Source organism: Pleurodeles waltl, chromosome 9 (assembly GCF_031143425.1).
Source record: "Pleurodeles waltl isolate 20211129_DDA chromosome 9, aPleWal1.hap1.20221129, whole genome shotgun sequence".
NCBI lineage: Eukaryota > Metazoa > Chordata > Amphibia > Caudata > Salamandridae > Pleurodeles > Pleurodeles waltl.
The window spans coordinates 288,167,337-288,180,031 of NC_090448.1; positions in this window are offsets into that span (position 1 = coordinate 288,167,337).

A 12,695-nucleotide genomic window follows, 5' to 3' on the forward strand; every position below is an offset into this window, starting at 1 on the left:
TGTTGTTGAAGTCACAGAGGGCCTGCCCAGTATGGTGGCTTTGTTTGACTCTTCCTGTTTTCTTTAATTACCATCAAATCATGTATCACAGGAAGTGTGTGTTTGTGTGGGAGAGGCTGCTTTCAGACTAAACACACTAATGGTCTTGCAGCCAGTCCCTGCTTCGCTACCTCGTTTAGAATTCACACTCCCTCCCCCATTTTGTAATTACTTCTCCACCGATCATTCCCTGACATCCCTATGCCGCCCAGCCCGCTCTCTTTACACGTCTCCATCTCACGCCTTTCTCTGCATTCACCTGCATGAAAGCGTGGCCACAAAGTGAACGAGTTTCATTCTTCTGAATGTGATGAAATGCGTCCCATCTATGTTGGACAGTAGCAAGTTTTTAATGGGTGACACTTTTTCATTCACAGTTCATGGGAGTTCGGACGACATGCTGCAGAGGCTGGAATTTTCTCTTCTTTATAAAAGTGAGGTTAACTTGGAAGCAAACAAGGATGACATGGTGATGCTTACGGAAGAAGTCAGACGTTCAACCCACTTCTTCCCTTTGGTCCTTTGTGACCCCTTTAAGTTGATTCTTTCCTACGGATTGGCGAGAAGGGTAACATGCTTTACAGGCCCCCACTTTTTGTAACTGCCTTGTGCCTCAAGGTCATTTTCTGCTGAGTCAAGAGTCTCCTCAAAGAGCCCCTCGGCAACATGCTCACGTTTGTTTCTGTTTATTTATTTGAGAAACGCAAACTACTACTCCAAGGAGCATCACGGCAACGAGCCTGAGAAAGCCGAGAAGGGGAAGGGGAAAGGAGAAAGAGTACATTCAGCAAATTACATTATGTTTATAGCTGTTTCCTGAAAAAACATAACTTTGCAACTTGCCTAAGGAGATGGGCAGCTTGTCCAGATGCGGGGGCCACCAATGCCACAATGTCTGGCTCTGGGAATGTTGATGAGGATGCTGAGCTGGAGTGAAGAACCCTCCTCCTTTTGTGTTTAAATAATTAGCCCTGCAGTAAGGAGTAGTTTTGATCATAGGAAAGTATGTGCATAAAACATACCTTTTTTAATATGAAAGATTGTTTCACTGGTAACTGATGAAGAAACTGCATGGTAATTGTGACGTGATCGAATTTTCGAAAGGGATTAGACTAACCAATGAATGTGATCTTACAGAAAACCCAGAATGCCAATTTTTTTTAGTTGGGTGAGTGACTATTGCTATCCACTGTGTCAAATGCAGCGGAAAGTTCAAGCAATACCAATTCTGCCATATAAATCCCTAATCTAGAATTGATCTTGTATCATTTACTGCTAGTGATAACTCTGTTTCTGTATCCCGGAGATCAAAAGTCAATTTGTCAGCAGTCTAGAGCATTATGGTCCCCATAACTGCTTAGCTATAACTCTTTTTATTACTTTAGTCAGGAAAGTTAGGAGTGCGATATAATGGTAATTCTCTGCTGCTGAATTGTCAAGTGGTTTGTTTCTAACAAATGCATCACCACTCCAAGCTTCCATACCACCTGTGTGTCAAAGGAAAGGGTGATTTAGTTAGTAAACTATGGATAAGTTGTGGTAGCTAGTAACGTAAACAGAACAGCTGGAAAAATGTCACCGGTGATCCAGATTTGACTTAGAGTAAGATTGAAGGTTAAGGGCCTGATTTATATATTGGCGGTAAGCATATTTGATGGAGTCTTCTTACCCCCCAGTAAAATGGTCTGTCTGATGAATTTTGTCAAAATCAATGACTATGGGCCTGATTATGAGCTTGGTAGTTGAACCGCCTGAACTCCAATATGGCAGTGGGGAGGTAGCTGTCAAGTGACAGCCTCACCACCGTCGTATCACAATGTTTCTGCCGGGCTGACCAGCAGAAACATCATATTACGATGCTTCTGCCAGGCTGTCCAGAGGAAACAGTACAGCGGCATTAGCCTCAGCCCCCTCAGACAGCCGAGGTGATTGGCATCGCACACAGCACCTGCCGTAGCAGGGAGTGCACATTCCGAAGGTGCTGACAGGGGGTCCCCTGCACTGCCCACAACCTCCTATGGCCCAAACTCTGCCTTTCCGCCAGCCTTTTCGTGGCGGGACCCCACCATGAAAGGCTGATTGAAAGGAAAGGCGTGATCAGCACGGTGGTGCCGAACTCAGCACTGTCGTGGCTGACCATGACTGTCACTGCTGCCAACCCATCGGGATCCATGATCTTAATCTGGCGGACAGACTGACAGGATTGAGGCAGTCAGACTTCCACCACGAGTTTAGAGGTCTTATGACCGCCAAACGTATAGTGAGGGCCTATATGTACACCCTCACAGGTTATCTGGGGTGACATATAGCAGTTTTTGGTAGCTTGTCTCAGTCAGGAAAACTCTGGTGGTAAGGGACAGAAAAATACCAAAAATGTCCCCCTTGCCATGGGAAAATGACTCCCATGGCTAGGGGGCATTTTTTTATTTGCGAAAAGAAAATCTTGCTTCTGGATTTTCTTTTTTAAAATAAAGAAAATATAAGTTTGACAGATGGCTCCGTCATGTTGATGCAGCCATGTGTCAAATTTAAAAAAGCATCCCAAGGAATCGCAAGTGATGGTTAGTCAATGGTTTTGAAATGACTGCGGCTTGGTCGTAAATTTCTAAATTTGGCGAGCGGGACTGTTTCAGGGCAAAGAAGTAATCTACTCTGTCTTCTTGATGGACTTATTATTATGTTGACCTTCAAGTCAGCGAAGATTAAAGGAGATCCACAGATACATGGAAAGAGTTAGCGAACCATGGTCTTGTAATAATCTGATATTATGATATATGATTTGAATTTCAGAAATGAAGCTGGTTCCTAATTCATTGCAGAAGTCTTGCTGGAGATTCCAAGCCAGGCACCTTCAAAAAAATTTGAACTACATTTGTTTAGAGGCACTTTTGACCGGAGTTAATGGCAGGGCATAAACAAGCATTGACAGAGCCAATAGCCCTTTCTTTGGCTGCAAGCCTTTTGGATTTGTCAATGCTTGCTTTGTTGTGTCATGACTTTTGTAAAACTTTATTATGAGGAGACTGCCAGACCTACACCTATATAAAAGTCTAAAGGTAAAAATATTGTTTAATTAAAAAAACAGCACATTTACATTGCCAAGTAATCCCCAGCACTCAAGTGAACTACTTTATGGGTGGATGTGTTCCTTGTGAAACAGCAAAATGCCGTCACTCACAGTGAAGTTATCGAGTGGCAAAAGTGGACTGAATTTTTGCCTAATGCTATACTTTATAGTAAGCAAAAGTATAATGTGAATGACAACAGCATTCCAATGGATAAAGAGAGGTGGCTGAGAACCCTAATAACTTAATATGATTTATATATATATAATTTGATGGCAATCAAAAGGTCTTGGCTGATGCCAAAACTAAACCGAAATTTGGCCCAGCTAAGGACATTTTTTCATTTTTTAAGCAGAGTTTGTGTAGGAGATCTTCAGATTCAGAATAGATAGCTGTTTCAGAATTTCTATTACCGGTGGAGAACTGCCAGTTGCTCTTTCTTAACAGCTGCCCAAAACCAGCTCTTGAGTTCACTCTGTGATAGAAATGTCTTCAATTTATCTCATAAAACATTTGTACGAGTGAGAATGGCCATATGGGGAATTTGCAAGAAATATTTATTTTCAAGTTCCCTGAAAGAAGCCCTTCCTCCCATCAGCATTGAAGGCAGTCATTGATTACTCATGATCTGGAGTCCTTTGCTCAGACATTCATCCTTTGCAAAGATGCTTGCTAAAATAAAATGTTTGATCGACCATCCTCCAAGGTGTCTCACTGATTTTGGCACATGAATAACATCCATCACCTTTCCTTTTGCACTTCGTTACTTGAACTTCATAGTGCTAGCCGATGTCCACGTTTAGATAGATCCACCTTCCAACCCTTCCTGCCTGTGCTATTGGAGTCTCTCTTGGCTCTATATCTTAAGCAACATGTTACATCTCATCCAACTCTGCTGGCCAATTTTTGATCTTGCTCTAAGGGTAATTATGCAAGCACTTGATGAATGAGAACTGGTCTCTGTTGTCATCGAGGATTTAGCAGCATTAAAGCTCTAAAATGTGCTGATCTAGATAGTTTTCTTCTGTTTTAATTAATATCCTATTTTATGCCTTATGGGAGTTACAATGCTCTCCCTCACTAACACGATAGGCAGAGTTCTTTCAGTCATTGGGAGCAAGGCTGTACCAGCCACCACACATCAGAATTTCAATTCTGTTGTTGGCAGCTGTTGCATAGTGACATTAGAAAATAGAACCAGAACCAGCAGGCATTGACGGAGAAACTGTGCCATGCAGTTTTAAGTGGTCAAAATGTAAACAGATGAAGTGAAAGATATTTTATTGCATCTATTTTCAAGTCTGAGGCCTCTGCTTCTGACAGTTCAAAGTACCTCCAGGGTAGGCCACCATGCTCAACACATTGAGAGAGGGGCTTTGCCATCTTGGGAGTAGGCAGAATAGTGCATTCTGCGATAGGTAGATGCCACACTTCGCTGGAAGCCATCATCAGGCGGGAAAACTCCCATTAGCACATCGGCTAGTGACCACCACATTCACAGAGGGCATTTTCTGGGCATAAATATGGGACCCATGGCACCCAGACCTCAGATCCTATCTGAACAGGATAAAGGATTGAAGAAGGACTACTCTACTACTCTCTGGACCTGGCAAGAGAGGCTGCACCAACTGCAGGACTGCACTTGCAGAATCTTGATCTAGAAAAAAGAGGGCTGTGTCGATGGTAACCTAGACAGAAAAGATGAATTCCAAGAGTCGGTAATGTCTTTCGGAAGTAGTCCATTCTGACTAGTCAACATCCACAATCGATTGACCACCATGAACTGCCCCCGTGCAGCCTAGATGACTGAGCCCAATGCTCAAAAGTTGCACCTAAGTCTGCTGGACCAAGGAAAGTCATAAGAGTGCAGTTTGGTCACCCAAGATGGATACTATCCTTCACCAACCTCACCATATAATACACCACAATACCTAATATCCCCATCCTAGTGAATCCTCATTGGCTCCCCTTGCCTCAGCGCCATCTTCAAAACCAAGTGTACCATTTAATAAGTCAATACGATCAACATCCCTTCTTATTTTGCAGACAAGATGACCATTTCTGATGGTTATTGGCACATCCACAGCAAGAACACCATCAAACTGTAAAATAAGAAGTGTTAAAAAGAAAATATAAGGCAACTGGCCTTTTCCATCTATGGACAGGATAAAGGATTGAAGAAGGACTGCTCTACTATTCTCTGGACCTGGCAAGAGAGGCTGCACCAACTGCAGGACTGCACTTGCAGAACCTTGGTCTAGAAGAGAGAGGGCTGTATTGATGGAAACCTAGACAGAAAAGATGAATTCCAAGAGTCGGTACTGTCTTCCGGAAGTAGTCCATTCTGACTAGTCAGCAGCCAAAATCGATTGACCGCCATGAACTGCCAACGTGCAGCCTAGATGACTGAGCCCAATGCTCAAAAGTTGCACCTAAGTCTGCTGGACCAGGGAAAGTCATAAGAATGCAGTTTGGTCACCCAAGATGGATACTATCCTTCATCAACCACACCATATAATACACCACAATATCTAATATCCCCATCCTAATGAATCCTCATTGGCTCCCCTTGCCTCAGCGCATTCTTCAAAACCAAGTGTACCACTTAATAAGTCAATACGATCAACATCCCTTCTTATTTTGCAGACAAGATGACCATCTCTGATGGTTATTGGCACATCCACATAAGAAGTGTTAAAAAGAAAATATAAGGCAACTGGCCTTTCCCATCTATGCACCAAGATCTGGAACATCATCTCTACATCCATCAGGACCACCCTAAAGCTGCTCCAATTTACGGCAGAGTTGAAGATGCACCTCTTTCAAGAGCACTACATCAAAGTGCATTGACATCCCACAAAGCAGTCGCCTGTCCTATCACTTATTAACTTTATGCTTGCTTTTGACCCCATTCAGTCCTCCTCTGCCTGTTGACCAGATTTGTGGTCTAGTAATAACACACACATACATAGCCCTGGATAAGCAGTGCTTTCTCACATTTTGGACATGGGACACTGTAAGACCCCTCCTTTCTGATATCAGGCACAAATCAAAAGGACTCTGTAAAAGTTAAATATTTCTGCAAACTGATTTTCATTTACTTCTTTGTGCATTCATAGAAATATATTCATATGGTTTCCCAACATTGTATTTATTTACCTTGATACGACGTACATGCCAGTGCAAATAAATATACATTTCACTGGCTAGTGAAGTGAATACCCTACTTTGCAAGTGGAATAAAGACTAAGTGGGGAGCATGCAACTGCCTTCTTCAATTGCAGATTTAGTATATTCTTATATACTAAATAGATATGTGCCTGGGCACATTGTGAGAAATCCATCTTTTCTTCATGGTCAACCCCAGTTTTTCATCTTTTGCTGGACCCAACATTTTTCCTGGTGTTAAAGCCCTGTGTTAACCAATAGTCAAGTGCCTGTGCTCCCCCTTTTAACATTGGTGGAATTGGCATATTCCTAATTGGTTTAATTTACTTGCCTATAAGTTTGTATTATATGGTACAAAATGTACCGTGGGTCGGAAAGCTAAATGCCATTAGTGGACTGCAGTACCTATAGTACTGTCTATAGTAGTGGCAGTTCACACAGAGCTCAAGGTCTACCAGTGTAGCCACACCATAGCAGTTTAAAAGCTGCAATTGGACTTGTCTAAATAAACCCTTTTTGGCAGGTCAAAACCTTACTTTAGATATTAATAAGTCATAATTATGTAGGCCTTGAAGCCCACAAGGCAGGGTGCTTGATATTTAAAAGTAGAACATGTAGAAATGTAATGTTAACACACCCTTACAGTGACTAGTACTCAAAAGCTATTTTTCACTGTGGCAGTTCTAGTTGTCCTTTGTAGAAAATGAGGGTACATATTAAGGGTAGGAGGAACTTTTGGAGTTTCACTCCGTGGAATTCTGTGGAGTTACATACAAACTGTGCACGATTCTGTGGAGTTCCGTCAACATGCAGAAAATATGCATGTTGTGCTTCTACTGCAATTTAGTGTCAGTAGTGTGGGCAGCACTGAAAAATCAGTGAAAACAGCACCATGCAGTGCACACGAGTGTGTGATAATTTGAGTTGATTTTGTGGCTGCTCAAGTAGAAAATCTACTGGAGTGGCATCAAATCTACTCGAGAAGTAGGCCTCTGATCACGACTGCTCGCAACTACCTGCGACCGCCCGCGTTAGAAAATGTTGCTAGGGGATGACAAATCATGCTCGAATTTGTGGAGCCTCGTGGGAAACAAATCCGCCATGCAGTGATTGGCAGAATTTGGCTGGAACTCTGTGATAAAAGAGTAAAAAAGAGCCACCAAATTCTACCAATTCTGCGGGTGGAATGAATCATTCCATCCACCTCTAGTACATTATTAAAAATCATTCCATACACCTCTAGTACATTATTAAAATCTTAGGGGCATATTTATACTCTGTTTACGCCGGAATTGCGTAGTTTTTGTTGACGCAAAACTAACTCCATATTTATACTTTGGCGTTAGACGCCTCTAGCACCAAAGTCCATGGAGTTTGCGTCATTTTTTAGCGTGGACACCTATTTTGCGTTAATGATATGCAAGGTAGGCGTTCCCGTCTAAAAAATTGACTCCGAGGCATGAGCGCCGTATTTACACTCCCGGGCAAAATTCACGCCCGGGAGTGGGCGGGTCAAAAAAAATGACGTACGGCTGCTTTTGCGCCGTTTTTTGGCGCCTAGACAAAGCAGGCGTTAAGGGACCTGTGGGCTCGGAAGGAGCCCAGAGGTGCCCTCCCATGCCCCCAGGGACACCCCCTGTCACCCTTGCCCACCCAGGAGGACACCCAAGGCTGGAGGGACCCATCCCAGGGACATTGAGGTAAGTTCCGGTAAGTATTTTTTTTGTTTTTTTTGTGGCATAGGGGGGCCTGATTTGTGCCCCCCTACATGCCACTATGACCAATGACGATGCCCAGGGGACAGAAGTCCCCTGGGCATGGCCATTGGGCAAGGGGGCATGACTCCTGTCTTTGCTAAGACAGGAGTCATTTCTATGGGGGTTGGGAGTTGAAAAAAATGGCGCAAATCGGGTTGAGGTGAAAAATTTGCCTCAGCCTGGCTTGCCCCATTTTTTGGTGCCCAAGCTCCATATCCCCCTACGCCGGCGCTGCCTGGTGTACGTCGTTTTTTTCCACGCACACCAGGCAGCGCCGGCGGCTAACGCCGGCTAACGTCATTGATTAAATACGGCGCCCGCATGGCGCTTCAGAATGGCGTTAGCCGGCGCTAATTTTTTTGACGCAAAACTGCGTTAGCGCAGTTTTGCGTTAAAAAGTATAAATATGGCCCTTAATACCATATCCCGGGAACTGGGTTACTAGACTATTAACCAACTATTTTTAATAGTTATTAAAAATCTAATTCAACTATGAAGTTGGATTTTTAATACATTCTGAGGAAAAGTAATTTTTAGAAAGTTACCTTCACGCTGCCTTAAGTGTTGGAGGCTAATTTGCATTTGCTCTCCAGTTTCACCTAGCCAGTGGTTAACATTTGAATAGGTGCGAAAAAGGTGCGAAATGCTTCACAGGAGCACACAATAGGCTGACCTGAATAGACAGAGATTACTTCTCTGAACTTCACAGAATATGCAAGGTGGGGCTGTAGGCATCTATTGTGACCCCTCAGTGTCAAATCCTATTTGACAGGTCTACTGAATTCACTTAAAACACTTGTGGTGCCCTTGAAATGTAGAGAACAGGATACCAAAACAATTCTTGTGTACCCACTGTCTGGTTGCTGGAGGGCCATGCTTTCGTCCTATCAGGATTTTAACTCTGGGCTTTACACATCATAATTGTAGCCTACTTGAAAGGAAGGGAACAGGATGTCAAGACAATTCTTGTGTAATAGCTGGTTGCTAAAGAACCATGCTTTTGCTTTTGCCCTACAAGACTTCTGTTTCTGCATTTTCAGTGAGTAGAATGGCAGCTCCAAATGAATGTTACTTTTAGATGTGAGAGACCACTACGATTAACAATGTTCACCCCCCCCCCACCACACACACAGTCCTCAAAGCTCAAGTTTACTGTAGACTTTGCCTTTAACCATCTTGAAAATGCTCAAAGTCGGTAGGGTTCACAGCGGAAACATTCACCCCATTGGTTAAGATGTTCCCAAGAACCATTCTCACACACTGGCTAGTGCACGGCATATATGTGGCACCTCCAGGTACCCATATCATAAAACTGCTGGACCAGAGGGAGAACTGCAGAGGGCTGAACCTACTCTCTTTGACCTGAGAGGAGCTCTGAAGGACAGGGCTTACTCGATCAAAGAAGTAGGCTTCAAAAGACTTGAGCCTGACCTCCTGTTCACACTAGGTATACAGTAAGCTACAAGAGGTCATTCCTGAAACTGCCTAGCTTACCAGTGGCAACTGGTCTTGAAGAGGACCCTACTGCTGGCCTACGTCTGACACCCTGTGAGTCTCCAAGTGCTTTCCTTGAGGTCCTGAGGGGCTGTAGAAGTGCATGCCTGTGGTGGATTTGGACTTAAAGTCTAAGGACCTGATTTAGAACTTGGTGGACAGGTTACTCCATCACAATGGTGAACGGTATCTCGTCCGCCAAAATCTACATCCAACTGGATAGAATGGAATTTAGATTTTGCAGGACAGGATATCCATCACTGCTGTGAAGGAGTACCCATCCACCAAGTTCTAAATCAGGCCCTAAATTAGGTCTTGGTGGTATTACTGCCAAGACACATCAGCAGCGGACCTGAGAAGAGCATCAAGTCAATGGTGTTCCGCAGCAGTATTTAGATGATGCAGCTCTGCAAGCGGAGGACGGGTGACGGATTGCTGATGGAGAGAGATGGCGGCAGGACACAATGGATTTCGTACAATGGCAGGGGCTATAGAACAGAGGTAAGTGACAAACATACACACTGCACCTTAGCCATATGTGTTCCCCTGCACTACACACTACATAACACACTACATACACACCATCATCTATTACAATTTCAACACAACACAACCCGAACATTCTGAAAACACACATTGACTTACATCCATGACACAACACACACACACCATTGACACTGCACCCACACACGACACAGCCACAACAACCAACACAACTACACACTCAACTACAGAAATAAACTCACACACAAGCATAACTATATAGTTCACAACAACATCTGCCACACAACAGCGACACTCACCTGAGTGTGTCACACAGCAACACAACATACACAACAACATCGGTCTTGCATGCAAGTGACACATATACAGACACAACCACACCATCCACTTCAGCTCCCTCCACCTCAACTAGCCAACACCCTACACACACACACACATACGTGCTGAGTCACATAAACAACAGATAGCAGAAACCTACCTGTACAGGTCTCCTAGGTGCACTTGCCATTTCGAAATGGAAGTTTACAACTGCACACGCAGACACTGCAGTGGCAGGTCTGAGGCGTGTTTACAGGGCTACTAATGTGGGTGGCACAGTGCTGCAGGTCCACTAGTAGCATTTGATTTACAGGCCCTGGGCACACATGGTGCACTATTTTAGGGACTTACTAGTAAATCAGATATGTCAATCATGAATAAGCCAATCACCCATACAGTTTTAGTCAGAGAGAACTTGCACTTTAGCACTGGTCAACAGTGGTTAAGTGTCCAGAGTCCTAAAGCCAGCAAAAATGAAATTCAACACAGGGTCAAGAACAGGAGGTCAGAAGCCAAAAGACTGGAGAAACCACTCCAAGAGCTGACAGGTCTAGCAGATTGACTACCCTCTCATCCACAGTCTAAATTGGGCTGTTTCCACAAGAAAGGAATAGAGATGGCACTTCCCCACCTCATTTTTGCTCCTGTTCCAATTATTCCCACTACTACTACCATACTTTAACTGTTCCCTGCAGTGACATTCACAGATATGGTCCTCTTTCCTGCCATAGTTACCATGACTGAATCTGCTTTGGTGTGTCCCCTTATGACAGCAGAGTTTTGAAGTGCACCCTTATATGTTTTCCATTCTAGTTATTACTGACCTGAAGCTGTTTGTAAATTCTTCTTTGCTGGTGTGGTACTTACACAGCATGGAAGGTCATTGATTAGCTATGTGAACATTTGAAGGTGGTCCCACTAGGAAACTTGCATCATCTCCTTCTTCATCTTCTAGTCTGATGATATACTGCTTTACAGTGCTCCTTATAGTAGTCATGTCTATGTTGCCATCTCCTGCTGGTGATGTCTTAATGGGATCAGAGTCTATTACTTTTGCAAAGGGAAGCTCTACGCTGTAGTCTTCTAATACTTTTTTAAAGCCCTGCACTCTATTGAGATCTTCCTTATCCGGTGTACACTGCATAAATAGGAGGGTCAACATTATACTTAATCAGTACAAGTTCTTAATAGGATGTTACATATGAATTGTGTTTCTGGTATACATATTGGTGTTTATTTTCTACCAATATTATGAATATTTTACATATTCATTGTTATTAAAGGCACCAAAGTCAGTGCTTTCTTGAAATATAGGGGTCAATACATAAACATTAATCATTAAGATCACCATTTTGTTTTCTGTGCCTTGAGTTAGCTTGTATTGATATGGCATCTCCAGCAGTCTTTTCCTTTATTCATTAAGCAATGTCCAGTAAATGTGATTGTAGGCCATGGTTTTTGTGAAAGGCAGAACTATTTTTGGAATGTGGCAGCATTTCCCTTGAAATTTTCCACATTGTCACTATCAAGGTTTCTGGGAATCTCAAAAGTCTTTGATGATCATAGAGGTCTAGGAGGTAACAGAGAATCTGGCAAAATCGGAAGATACCTGGACTACTAACTGAATGGCATCAGGAGGCACACCTCATGGAAGCAGGCTTCAAACTCTAATAATCTATATCCCTACAAACTGAGAGAAAATTTCTAGTATGTCAGGGGTATGGATATTTGACATAAAAAAAACTCACACTTTTTTTTGGTTTGTCTTTGAAAAACAAAAAGAACTGCTGACCTACCTGGCATGCCTTATGATATGGAAAACTTGTTGGTATAAATCATTTTCATCAAAAATGCTCTCACCGTGTTTTCATGGCAAGGATGTTAATTTATGGTGGGTGGGTCATCACTGGTCCAGGGGTGGCAGGGCCCCACCACCCTAGAGATTTGGAGGGTGCTTACTTGGGTCTAAATTACCCAACCCCCATTGACCTTACAATGTCCATGTCCAGCTTTTGCTAATTTGCGGCATAAATTAGAGTCAACTTTTCTTCTGACCCATTGCTAAAGGCAGGCCAGCTTTTTTGCTTTTTGATTCCTTAATGGTTAGCGTGAAAATCTGGTGAATCAAACTTGGTGTTGCGGTCCAGTGGAAATTATATATTACACACTGAAGGCAATTCACAAAGGCATTTATAAGTGTGTTTAATAGTACTACTGTAGTACTACATCATATATATATATAAATGCGGTTCACCTAAGCATGGGCGTAGATCAACACCTACACCTATCCTACCCCTTTTGTATGGTGTTCTTCAGTAAGAGCTTGAAGAATTGTGCATGAATAGTCATA